The following is a 13,345-nucleotide window of genomic DNA, read 5'->3' as shown; positions in this document are numbered from 1 at the left end:
AAAGAATTTGCCGACCTCACTCAACCTCAACGTCATCAGTTGAGGTTGAGGTCTCCTTTGAGGCCCTCACCTCACTTTTCCAGAGGCCACTGCTGACCTCACTCAACTTGCCCTCAACCTCAAATTGTGAGGTTGAGGTTGGCTGCTCGACCTCAAACAAAGGAAAAACAAATAAAAAGCGATTAAGAAGTTTTTCACTTAAAACAATTCTGAGAATCCTGAGAGACACGAAAGCCAAAATGATGATGGAAGGTGTGTACAGACACTATTGATGAGCACGCAATAGGAGAAGCTTATAATCTGAGATGCACCCTCAGAGAGTCTATGGCCTGCGGGCACGGGTACGTGTCCCATACGCGGTTACCACCAGTATGCCGGTGAATACTTTATAATAATAATAATAATTGGTTTTGGGGGAAAGGAAATGGCGCAGTATCTGTCTCATATATCGTTGGACACCTGAACCGAGCCGTAAGGGAAGGGATAATGGAGGGGCTGAGAGAAGAAAGGAAGGAGGTGGTGCCAGCAGGTAAACGCGCCAGTTCTCATGTATATCATACTGCAAATATCATGCAACGACACATGCCTTTGATTCTCGAGATGATGGCGATGATGATGATTCTAACAGTGTATCCTCATGAGCCCGGCGAAGTCTGATATACCGCTATCAAATTAAATGTTGCCAGAATATTGTTTAAATTTTGTACTTAACCCAGCAGCCGAAGACAATTATTGTGCGGGAAAATAGGAATACCTGCAGCTAATAAATAGGGATGATGATGTTGATGTTCCTGTGAGGGCAAGACCCGCCCCCGTCTCCGCCACTCCCCTCCAGGTGGCGATGGTAATGGTTTCGAAATCCTGGGAATTCTCCGATGACTCGGTGATCCCGCGGCATTTTGAAAGAAAGGGCTAGATTACGTCTTCGAACACTGTGCCAACTATTAAAATCACACGGGTCAAAACAACAGGTCTAGAGAGGGCAGCGTGAACTGCTCTCTCTGTCAAGAGCACTATGGCTCTCCGCTCAAATTTCTCCGCAGCGAAATATTTTTTCGAGCCCCCAGCCCGGGAAAAAAAAAACCGCCTAAATATTCATACGCCTCAACAGAATTCTGAGACAAGCTGCTTTAAGTCAGTCGCTTGCTTTCCTTCAAAACTGAACTAATCAATGGTACGCCAGCATCCTCGACGTTTTTTACCCACGAGCACCGCGTGAGCATTCTGCGAAGCCTTTTAAAGTGAACGATGTGCCTCTGCAGAATAGTTAAGGAAAGATAACGTGTAGTGCCTGGTCGTCTGCAAGGCAGGCCGCCAAACTAACTGATCCCATAGAAAAAAAAGAGAATGATTAGAAACATACAAACAAGAATCGCACACTAAACACAGAAGCGAACAACAGCGTGCCCCATTAAACGTCATATTAGAAGGTTTGAAAGAGCGACTCAGCAGCACCGCGCGAGCATGTAATCAATTGTATTTACACATCTTTATTAAAAAAAAGGAAAATGAATTAGCTACCACATCACCATGCGTTCATTATAGTTTTGCACTTTTTCGCCGCTGTAACACCGCTATGCTGGCGCGTTCGTCTCGTGTTGCGGTGTTTGGCATAATAAACGAATTTCCGAGAAGGAACAAGGAACCGGAGACCAAAATAGAGGTTATTCGGGAGGATAAAAAGTGAAATTATGTTTGCATCTGCTTCCATTACGGAACGGGAATATACAGAATTAGTGTGAAATTCGAGAGGGGAAGTCACCGATCAAAAGCTTGGACGGTGTTATAGTCTTTTCTGGCTTCGTGTTTTTCTTATCAAATCAGCAAATGTCGTCGTTAGGAACCTCCTGACTAATATTCTCTCGCCTGTGCTGACTACTCCAGTTTCTGTTGAGTCAGCTTGTGATAATAATAATAATAATAATAATAATAATAATAATAATAATAATAATAATAATAATAATAATAATAATAATAATAATAATAATAATAATAATAATAATAATAATAATAATAATAATAATAATAATTTAGTTCCAGGGAATTGTACCTGATAGTAACCAGCCCGCTTAAGCATTGATGCTTGTGAGCGTGGCTGGGCAGTACAGCATGACTGCATCAGGACAAAGCCTTGCACAAAAACAAAAAAAGAAATCATAATATTGAAAGCACATAAATGTTCAAAAGAAATAAACAGACACATGTATACCGCAAAGTAGCGAGGCTCAAAACAATGTATTAGTGCTTGCATAGTATATTGTCACAAATAGGTTGCAGAACCAAAAGGGCTAGGCACAGACCGCCAAGAGCACGCGCGTCTCACTTCTTTATCCTCAAGGCGCCGCCCGGAGACACCTGGCGGCATTATTCCCCCCCCCCCCAAAAAAAAAATAAAACAAAAGAAAACTCGAAAAAGGCGCCCGTTACTGCGTAAAGCAAGGTTTCATACGCAGTACGTGCACGACCTCAGGCTGCGGTCGACGGCGCGAACTGGGCAGAGTGCCATCGGGGAGGACTTCATATGTCACATCCGTGATGCGGCCCAGCACTGTGTAGGGTCCAAAGTAGCGGCCCAGGAGCTTCTCCGACAGGCCGGGGTGACGTACCGGGGTCCATACCCACACTTTGTCGTCGGGGTGGTACTCGACGTGGCGATGTCGTTGGTTGTAGCATTCTGCATCCGTTGCCTGCTGCCGGCGGATGTGCATAAGGGCCAGTTGGCGGGCTTCCTCTGCGTGCCGGGTAAATTCCTCGGCGTCTGGCGTGAGCGCCTGGTCGTCAGGGGGGCACGGAAGCATGGCGTCGAGCATCGATTGGACATCACGCCCGTAGACGAGGCGAAACGGCGTAAAGCGAGTCGTTTCCTGAATCGCCGTGTTGTAGGCAAACGTCACAAATGGGAGGGTCTCGCCCCAAGTCTTGTGCTGTACGTCGACGTACATTGCGAGCATGTCCGCTAAGGTTTTGTTGAGGCGCTCCGTGAGCCCGTTTGACTGCGGGTGGTATGCAGTAGTTTTGCGGTGGTTCGTAGGACTCAGCTGGAACACCTCGTGCATGAGCTGCGCTGTAAACGTGGTGGCCCTATCGGTGATGACGGAGGACGGGGCGCCATGTCGTAAAACAATGTGGTGTATGAAGAAGCGCGCGATTTCAGAGGATGTACTGCGCGGCACCGCCTGGGTTTCTACATAACGCGTCAAATAATCAGTCGCAACTACAATCCACTTATTGCCAGAAGACGACACAGGGAATGGGCCCAGAAGATCAATGCCGACTTGGTCAAAAGGTGAGCGAGGTGGCGCAATTGGTTGGAGCAAACCTGCGCGCTTAAGCAGTGGTGACTTACGACGCTGGCACTCACGGCAACCTCTGACGTAGCGATGGATGGTCTTTGCAAGTTTAGGCCAATTATAATGGGCCTGACACACTCGAGCGAGCGTGCGTGCAAATCCCAAGTGGCCAGAGGTGGGCTCATCATGACACGCCGAAAGGATGCGATCGCGGAGGTCTGATGGCACGACTAGGAGGTAGGTCCGGTCACCATTGCTGGAGTTTTTCTTATACAGTACGCCATTGCGAATGCAAAAAGTGGCGAGAAAAGTGTCGAGGTACGTTGGAAGCATGGCCCTCCAAGTGATCCATGACAGACCGCAGGTCAGCGTCAGCACGCTGCGTTGCCACCAAGTCCGAACTGCTGATCACGCCTAGGAAACGATTGTCATCCTTTGCGCTGTCATCAGCTTGCTCGACGGGTGCGCGTGAGAGCGTGTCGGCGTCTTCGTGTTTACGTCCGGACTCATAGGCAATTGTGTAATCAAATTCTTGAAGGCGAAGGCTCCAGCGTGCTAGGCGGCCTGGTGGGTCCCGGAGATTGGTAAGCCAGCACAAGGAATGGTGGTCGGTGACCACTTTAAAATGACGACCATAGATATAAGGCCGAAATTTCATCATGGCCCAGACGACAGCGAGGCACTCCTTTTCCGAGGTGGAGTAGTTGATTTCGGTGCGTGAGAGTGTGCGACTCGCATACGCGGTCACACGTTCCACGCCTTCTTGATGTTGAACGAGGACGGCACCAAGCCCGATGTTGCTAGCGTCGGTGTGTATCTCGGTAGCAGCCTCCTCATCGATGTGAGCCAGCGCAGGGTAGCGTGCAGCCGTTGGCGCAGCTCTGTGAAAGCAGCATGTTGTTCGGCAGTCCAGACGAACGGTGTATCGTCACGTGTTATACGGGTGAGGGGTCCAGCGATGTTGGAGAAGTGGGCGATAAAACGTCGATAGTAGGAGCACAAACCCAGGAAGCCCTTGAGCGTTTTCTTTGTAGTAGGACGGGGAAACTTGGCTACGGCGGCAGTTTTCTCGGGATCGGGCCGTATGCCATCGGCGCTGACAACATGGCCGAGATACTTGAGCTCTTTGCAGCCAAAGTGGCATTTCTCGGGTTTAAGTGTCAAGCCGGCCAAACGCAGGGCATCCAACACGGTCCGCAGGCGTTCAAGGTGTTGGTCGAAGGTTTCTGAGAACACCATCACGTCATCTAGGTAAACTAAACAGGTTTTCCATTTGAAGCCAGCCAGGACAGTATCCATCATGCGCTGAAAGGTCGCCGGCGCAGAGCAAAGGCCGAATGGTAACACCTTAAATTCATATAGGCCGTCGGGTGTGATGGTCGTTTTTTCGCGGTCACGTTCATCAACCTCCATCTGCCAATATCCGGTCTTTAGGTCGATCGACGAAAAATACTTGGCGCGACGAAGTCTGTCGAGTGAGTCGTCGACGCGGGGCAGCGGGTAGACGTCCTTTTTCGTTATGGCGTTCAGCTTACGGTAATCCACGCAAAAGCGCAGTGTCCCATCCTTTTTCTTAACAAGCACGACGGGCGACGACCACGGGCTCTTAGAGGGCTGAATAATGTCGTCTGTAAGCATCTCCTTCACCTGCGTTTGGATAGCGTCGCGTTCCTTCGGGGAAACGCGGTACGGCTGCTGTCGTATGGGGCGAGCGTCATCGGAAGTGATGATTCGATGCTTCGTGATCGTCGTTTGCCGCACTTTCGAGGAGGATGCGAAGCAGGTTTTGTACTGGAGCAGTAGGGCGCTGAGGTCGCGCTGTTGAGTCGCTGAGAGCCCGGAGCTAATATCGATGCGATCCAGGGATGTGTCCAGGACGGTCCATGGTCTCGGACGCAAAGCACTCAGTAATATCGGCCAATTGGTCGGCCCACGCGACGGCAGTAGCTCGGAAAAGGTGACGAGGTTCGTTCGTTAAATTAATAATCAGGAGTTCCGACCGATCGTTACGGAGGTGGACAACACTTCGGGCCGCTCAAATGCCATGTGTCAGCAGCAAGGAAAGGTTGCCCTCGGCGACTGCAGGTCCATCACGTAGCCCATCATCGCTTTCGACGCTTGCAAAAACACTGGAGCGCGGCGGGATCAAGAAACTTTCAGTGGAAATACGAAGGGCAGAGCTGCGTTGCCGAACGTCGGAGGTGTCGCTGGCTTTGGCTGTCGAAAACGTAACGGTTCTGTGCCGCAGGTCAATAACAGCACCATTCTCACGGAGAAAATCTACGCCCAAAATCAGGTCACGAGAACAGTCGCGGATCGCCATGCAAGCAGCTATGAACTTCGAGTCGCTGATCTGGACCCTAGCCGTGCACTGTCCAAGCAGAGTGATGATGTGGCCCCCCGCCGTCCGGATCTGCACGCCAGAGCAAGGGGTTGTAACTTTCTTTAGAAGCGCTTCCAATTTGCCACTGATAATTGAAAACTCCGCTCCTGTGTCCACCAACGCGCTAATGCTGTGGCCATCGAGAAGCACGGGTATGTCGAGGGAGAAGCGGTCCTTTAGTTCAGCTGCAGTCGTCGACGTCGTCAAAACTCTATCATCGGATGTCTGCATCGTCTGCATCGTCAGGGGGCCTTTACAGCGTCGATATCCAGCGACCACGCCCCCGGAGGTCGCTGTCCACAGTTTTCCCGGCGAGAGCTCGGCGAGCGGTCCGCCGTCGCTCGCGAGGAGTTCTGCACATTCGGTGAAAACGATGGACGGCGAGGTGACGGCGATCGGGAAAAATCTTCTCTAGCTCCTCACGGACAACAGCACGGATCATGTCACGGAGAAAGTCGGTATTGTTGTTGATAGCCGGGTGTGTGTGTGTGTGGGGGGGGGGGGGACTCCGTAACAGAAGCAGCAAGGACTGGCCGGTCGTACGCGGTGGAACGCTGCCGGAGGACCTGCTCCATCGTGACTGCCTCCGCTAGAAACTCGGCAACAGTGCTTGGGGGGGGGGGGGGGGGGGGGGGGAGGGGCTGCGCACGAGGCCAGCGAAAAGCTGTTCTTTAACACCGCGCATTAAGTGGCGCAGCTTTTTGGCTTCCGACATGGCTGGGTCAGCCAGTCGGAAGGGCCGCTTCATGTCTTCGACGTATATTGTAACCGTTTCGTTGGGAATTTGCACACGGGACTGCAGGGCTCGTTCAGCTCGCTCGCGACGAACAGCGCTGACATACGCGGCGAGCAGTTGACGTCGGAACTCGGGCCATGATGAAAGAGTGTCCTCACGGTTTTCGTACCACGTACGAGCACCGTCCTCCAAGCTGAAGAAAATGTTCCTCAGCTTGGCGGCGTCATCCCATTGGTTAAATGCGGCGACACGATCAAACTGGAGCAGCCAATCTTCCACGTCCTCCAGCTGAGTCGCGTGAAAGGACTTTGGTAGCCGTGGGTTCTGGAGGGTGTAGTCCGCGGCGCCTTGCATGACTGGTTGAGGGGTAGGCGCAGAGGTAGAGTCGAATGGCCTGAGCACAGGAGGCAGTCGGCCAGGCGGCGAGGTTGTCTCCAATAACCCATGCTCAGGGGGCAGTCCAAGATTTCGGCGGCTGACCCGGTGAACTGATGTGTCGACAGGGAGAGGTCTGGAGTCCTCGGTGTTAGGAGGGGTGTGCGACATATTCCAGGGCCTTTACCCAGCGCACTCCACCACAAAATGTCACAAAAAGGTTGCAGAACCAAAAGGGCTAGGCACAGGCCACAAGCAGTCAAGCAGTGTCCCAGCTGCAAAGAGCACGCGCGTCTCACATCTTTGTCCTCAAGGCGCCGCCCGGGGACACCTGGCGGCAATACGAACAAGATTGTATTTTCCTCAATACACATAAAAAACCAGACAGGGAATTTTTGCAACTTAATTATCTTTTGAGCACTATAAATATAAAGAAAGAGCACTGTTCCAAATGAATTGTCTAATAGGGGCAAGATACGAAAAACACATGGTGTCATTCATTTGACTGCACAAATGACCGTATAAATGCCTTAATTTTTCGATCAGAGGTGAAGGTGTTGTCGGTTTCAAATTTGTTGAAACAGGAAGGTACATAAAATGCGCGGGTTCTCTTTCCTTAATTAGTGTACAGACGTGGACTACTAAATCTCTCTATGTGTACAGCAGGATCCCCATTATTCGGCTGCAAGACAAGAACCATGACGTCAGCGTCGGCAGCGAGCATGAACACGAAGCAGTCTTGCTTGGGGCCATCCGCGCTGCGACGAATTTATTGCGTGCTTGTTGCACTGAACTTATTTGTTTGCGGCATCAAACAAAGCTACCGCGGGTCAACGTGAGTTACGTGCTTAGTGCGCTCCCGGGAGTTTGAGCCGACCGTTAGGCAGTCGGGTGCTACGCCAGTGGGGCAAGGGGGAGGGAGAGTGGCGTGCTGTGGCAGCAACACTCCTTCCGGGAAGACCAGAGGGGTGCGTCATTCTGTAGGCGCGGACTGAACGGACATTACGGCGCAGCACAGGAAGCTAAGAGGGAACTGTGGCATCCGGTTGTCCAAACAGGGGAAACCGAACACCAAGCGTCATTGCATGAACACTGCGGTGGTGCGCTGCAACTCCGCTTCGGAAGCGGCGCTCGTCAGAGTAAGACGTGGCAACTGCAAAAAGTCTCGACCTCAAAATTTCGACCTCACTGAATGACGACCTCACTCAAACTCAAAACTCACGCGTGAGGTTGAGGTCTGATTTGCTGACCTCACAAAATTTCGAGCCATCGCCGACCTCACCTCAACCTCACCTCACGACGTGAGGTTGAGGTCATTTTAAGGTTGAGGTCGACCTCATGAGGTCGAAATTGCCCCCCTCTGCTGCTGGCTCGTGACTTCTGTATAGGCTTCGAATTAAGGCTGAGTAGAGTCATCGTTTTAGCGATACTAGCAAATCTGCTCGCAACCTCTTTTTACTTCTTTGTCGCGAGAGCATTCAAGCAATTCAGTGGATACAAACGGAGGTCCATTAGCGCTGCTTTGCACTTGGCAACGATAGTCACGAGTGCAAAAAGAAAAAAAAGACACGCTGAGAGCGTTGGGCAGAGCTTCAAGAGTATGGAAGTGACCTCAAGAAGAAGGGTCATTCTATGGGTTTTTATCTAGAAACGGATTTCTTTTGTACTTGTTTCCTATGTAAGGCAGTTCGAACTGCACAGTAATATGGTGGCATATATTGCTCATTCATCCATGTCGCAGACAAAATTTTTCTACCTCACGAGCACAGTGGATCTGCGGCTGTGAAGCTTTGCTGATGAACGAGTTCACAGGTTCGATTCCAGGCTGTGGTGGCCCCATTTCGAACGGAGGCAGAATGCAAAAGCACATACCGCCATTATACACTGTGACACTTTATTACGGTGCAACTGTCGTGAGTGATTTCTGCGGCAGAATTCATAAGTTTTGTTGCTGCAGTTTATTGAATGCATGAAGGAAGTGTTAAAGCGGCTTTCACAGCTGGGTCTTGCGAACGTCGGGCGCTGCGGTTCTACTTCGGCAGTTTTGACAGTTCGTTCTTGTTGGCGCCAGCGCTGCGCTTCTGTGCGGGCAGTACGTTTACGACTACAATTAGCGAGTTTCGTAATCGTCCAGTGAGTTTCATGACACTGTCCACGTGTCCAACCGTTGTTTGTCTGCTACCTCGATTTGCCATATATAACTGCTTGCACCTACTATACAGACGCACACAAAGCATCCGAGAGGCGCTTCGAAGAGGAGGAAAAACATTACTGAAGCCCCTGTGAAAAGGAGTCCTTACTCCGCTACGGACGGTCAGTCATACGCCTGCCGAGGCCGAGTGAAGCCAAGCACTCCAGGAGGAAACGGGCAGGGTACGGGAGATAGGGGGAGGTAATGGCAGCGTTACACGAGTGTGTGCGTGTGTATATACATATTCAAAGTAGGAAACGCTTCATTTGGCCATAGATTTATTTTGAGTCGACGTTTCGGACAGAGCCTGTCCTTTCTCAAGACAGGCTCTCAGACAGGACAGGCTCTGTCCGAAACGTCGACTCAAAATAAATCTATGGCTAAATGAAGCGTTTTCAACTTTGAATTTTTGCCTCTAGCAACCAAATACGTTTATCTTTCTATATATATATATATATATATATATATATATAAAGTTATCTTTCTTGCCCTCCTACTGATAGGATGGCCGGATTGGGCTAGTCGGTTGCTCCTCGCGAGCGGTGAATGATGATGGCACGCTGGCGGGTGATCGAATATACGGCGGTTAGCGGTACGAAGAGCACTTGGGGTCTTCGTGGCTCGTCCGGCGACATGTTGCCGGTTGGGGCAGCAATTCCAACTTCTTAAGACAAAACTTATTTATTAAAGACGGCACTGACATAAAAAAGCAAGTGAGCAAAATGCAGTTTAAAAAATGCTGTTAAAAACGGCCGAGCTTGAGACTCGGCGCGCTCGTCCCAAGACGTTGTTTCCCACGGGTTTCAACCCCTTCGATAATTGGGCGGAGCTTGAGTAGTCTAGCTCTCGCCCAATTTTAACCAACCGCAGTGCAGTGGCACCGTATGTGCAAGTCGGCGGAGCCCAAGGCTCGCCGGTCCGAGCCCACTGGACCTCGCTCCTCCTGGAACGTGCTGGGCGCGTGACTCCGCGTACGCAGCTCGCTGCATGCGCATTCCACCGATTGCCACGCATCGGAACTGCCGTCTCCGCTGACAGCAAAGGAATGTCTTCCGCGGGACAAGGATAACTGGGCGCCGGAACAGAAAGGATTAGTGCCGCAGCTCACCCTAAGCGCGGGCGTCACGCCTCGACGTACATTCCTCGATTTCACCCCCCCCCCCCCTCCCCGGGCGTGACCGCTCCTGGTAACAGGTGCGGGGGGGGGGGGGGGGGGTCCATCGGCCCTGTGGGCTTCCACTTAACACCTCCCCACCAAGAATGTTGGGGGGACACTTGCTGTACACACAACATACCGAAGCCCACAATAGCACCAAGGATGTGGCCTTCAACAACATACAAAACGCGCGAAAGCACAAGGGACCGGGCCCCCACTGGCCGCTGTACCAGCACAAAAAAAAGGAGGGGCACTTCACATCCTACTTATGACAATAGCGAAAAGAGTATGTTCACAAGGATATCTTGTTGGATGCATCGACACTCACAGATTTACATATTTTCTCTTGGGGCCAAATAACAGTCGACACACTCATCACACAAGGAGTCCATCATTAATGCACTTGATATGATAGTCCACAAGCACTCAGACACACACACTCAGGTTGGGCCACCGTCCCGTACGTTCCTTGGCCCGCGATGTCTGGTCCACCTACCTAGCACAGGCGGCTCCCCTTCTCTGCTCCCCTTTTTCCTCTTTTTACTTTTTATCTATTTTTCTTGCGAAACGTTGGTACTTCCTCGCATTTGCAGCATTTGCAGTTAGCACCTCTGTGGAACGTCTGGGGCAGAGTCGGAGCCGGTGTCCAACCTGGACAGGGCGTCGGCGCATTTATTGAGAGAGCCTTTTATATGAGCGAACTCAAGGGTGTACTTCTGGAGAGCCAGGCTCCAACGGGTCAACCGGGCGCTCGAGGAAGCTGTTCTTGTTAAGTAAGCCAAGGGGTTTTGGTCAGTGTTTACCTTAATCCTCGCGCCGAAGAGCCATGGATCCAGACGCCCCAATGCCCATATGACTGCGTAAGCTTCTCTTTCTATGGCGGACCACTCAGCCTGCTGCGGCGTCAGTTTCTTGCTCAAAAAGGCAATTGGTTTTTCTTGCCCGTTCACCTCTTGTGCCAGACATGCCCCGACCGCTCTTTCCGACGCGTTTGTTGTCAAAAAAACTTTTTGTTGAGGTCAGGGCCCGTGAGCATAGGCAACTCGATCAAGGCGGCTTTGACGGCGTTAAACGCCCGTTCCGCTTCTTTTGTCCACGGGATTATATTCGGGACCCGCCGGTTGGTGAGATCCGTTAATTGGCGGACTATCTCCGAATACGAGGGGACGTAGTCGCGGTAATAGTTAAAAAGTCCAAGCGCGCTATGCAGCTCCTTCTTGGTAATCGGTGGCTTAAGGTGCCCATTGCCTGAACTCGTTCCGGGTCCGGTGAATGAAGGCCTGACCCGACCACGTGCCCCAAATACCGGACGCTTTGCTGTGAGTCCAACGCTCCTGATAGTTGCCAGCACTTAACCCAAATGGTCTAAGTGTTCCTGACAAGTTTCGGAGTAGACGGCCACGTCATCGATGTATGCGCACGCGTAGCCAATGTGCTTTTGTAGGACGACATTCATTATCGTTTGGAAGGTGGCTGCCGAATTACGCAGTCCATAAGGCATCACGCTCCACGCAAATAGACCTCTGGGCGTCGCAAATGCGGTGTATTGTTGTGAGTTGTGTTCCACAGCTATTTGCCAGCAGCCCAGAGTCATGTCAAGGACAGAAATGAACTTCGCCTTGGCTACCTCGTAAATCAGCTCTGTGATGTTGCTCATTGGGAAACTATCTACTTCTGATATGGCGTTCAGTTGTCGGTAATCAATGCACAGCCTCACACTTCCGTCTTTCTTCGCAACTCAGTCTATGGGGTGTGCATAGCTACTCTCCACAGGGTAGATTAGACCCCCTTGAAGAAGTTCTCCGGTCTGTCGGTCTACCTCATGCAGAAGTGCGACCGGTACACGGTATGGGTAAGCCCTTGTTGGTTTGGCGCCTGGTACCAGGTCTATCTTGTGTTCCCCAACCAAGCACTTCCCCGGCCGTTCGGAGAACACCGTTTCGTATCGGCCTATCACTTCACCGAGCTCCCTGATTTGTTCCTGGGTCAGATGCGTGGACTCGTGCAGTGTGGATTCAAAGGTGTCACTCCCACTATGCAATTCCGGAACACATTTTATATCCCCAAACTCTCCATCAGACTCAATAATTACGCCTACGTTGTTCACTCTGGCGTAATATTTTCTTAGTCTATTGGCGTGAACCCACCGCTTAGAACTATCTCTGAACTTGACAACATAGCTATCGGGTCGTCTATGCTCTTTAATCGTTGCTGGGCCCGCCCTTTAGGTCGCATCTTGTTCTGCTGGTTCGTATCAAACACAAGGACTTCCTCACCGTCACAGAACCCTTTGGCCCGTGCCCTTAGATTGTATTTCTCCGCATACGCTTTCTGCAGCTGCTTTATTTGGTGATCTACCCTCTCTGCTACTTCAGTCATTTGCTGCCGCAGCTTGATCAGATACTCTGACCCAAGCAGCACAAGTAATTGGCCCAACATTGGAACTGTATTGGTAAAGCTGGCCCTACAAATGACCAGGATGGGACCATCCTGTTGCAAAATTGGGCCGATGACCTGTGCTGCTTGGGGACGCAGCCTTATTTAGGCCCGTAGGTGGTGTCCCGTTCTCTGTCCATGTATTTTGAAGGATACTTATCACACAAGGGAACTTGGCAGTGAGTGCGTCAGCACCCCCCCCCCCCTTATCTCTTTTTGCTGCTGATGTTTACTTTCTAGGAGCGGGTAACTGTTGACGAAATGAAAAGAGAAAACTAAGGAAACTTGATCTGGTGTGCTATGCTTCTGGTTGCCTGGGCATGCGTCCTACTATGTTGGCTGTGCCATCAATCCTTGTTATGTACGTTTCCAATCTTTTTCACGCATATTTCGCCTTATATAAGGTGTTGTCTTCCGGCAATAAAATCAGTTGTCAGTTAGCGGTTGTGTATGTGTGCCGTCTCCCTGTGCTTGTCTGTGTTTGCGCTCTAACATTTTACTAAATGATTACATAAGACCCGATGGGTCTGAGTGTCACGAAGCACAGAGCCTGAAGGCCTCACTGAGGCTGATCCATGAGTTCTAATTTGATATGGTAGCACGTAGTCACCTGCGCGTAAGATCACATGAGTTCAGAATAAGTCAAGTGACAGCCCATGAGTACCCTCCAGCTTCTACTCCAGGGCCAACAAACTAGACAGAGTAGACATCTGATTACGGAGAAACCACAGCCTAAATGGGTTACAAAGTTCGATACCAACAGGCCTGCCAAGAGACA

This window comes from Amblyomma americanum, chromosome 1 (assembly GCF_052857255.1).
Source record: "Amblyomma americanum isolate KBUSLIRL-KWMA chromosome 1, ASM5285725v1, whole genome shotgun sequence".
NCBI classification, from domain to species: domain Eukaryota; kingdom Metazoa; phylum Arthropoda; class Arachnida; order Ixodida; family Ixodidae; genus Amblyomma; species Amblyomma americanum.
The sequence above is the reverse complement of the archived record's forward strand: the minus strand, read 5'-3'. Positions refer to the sequence as shown.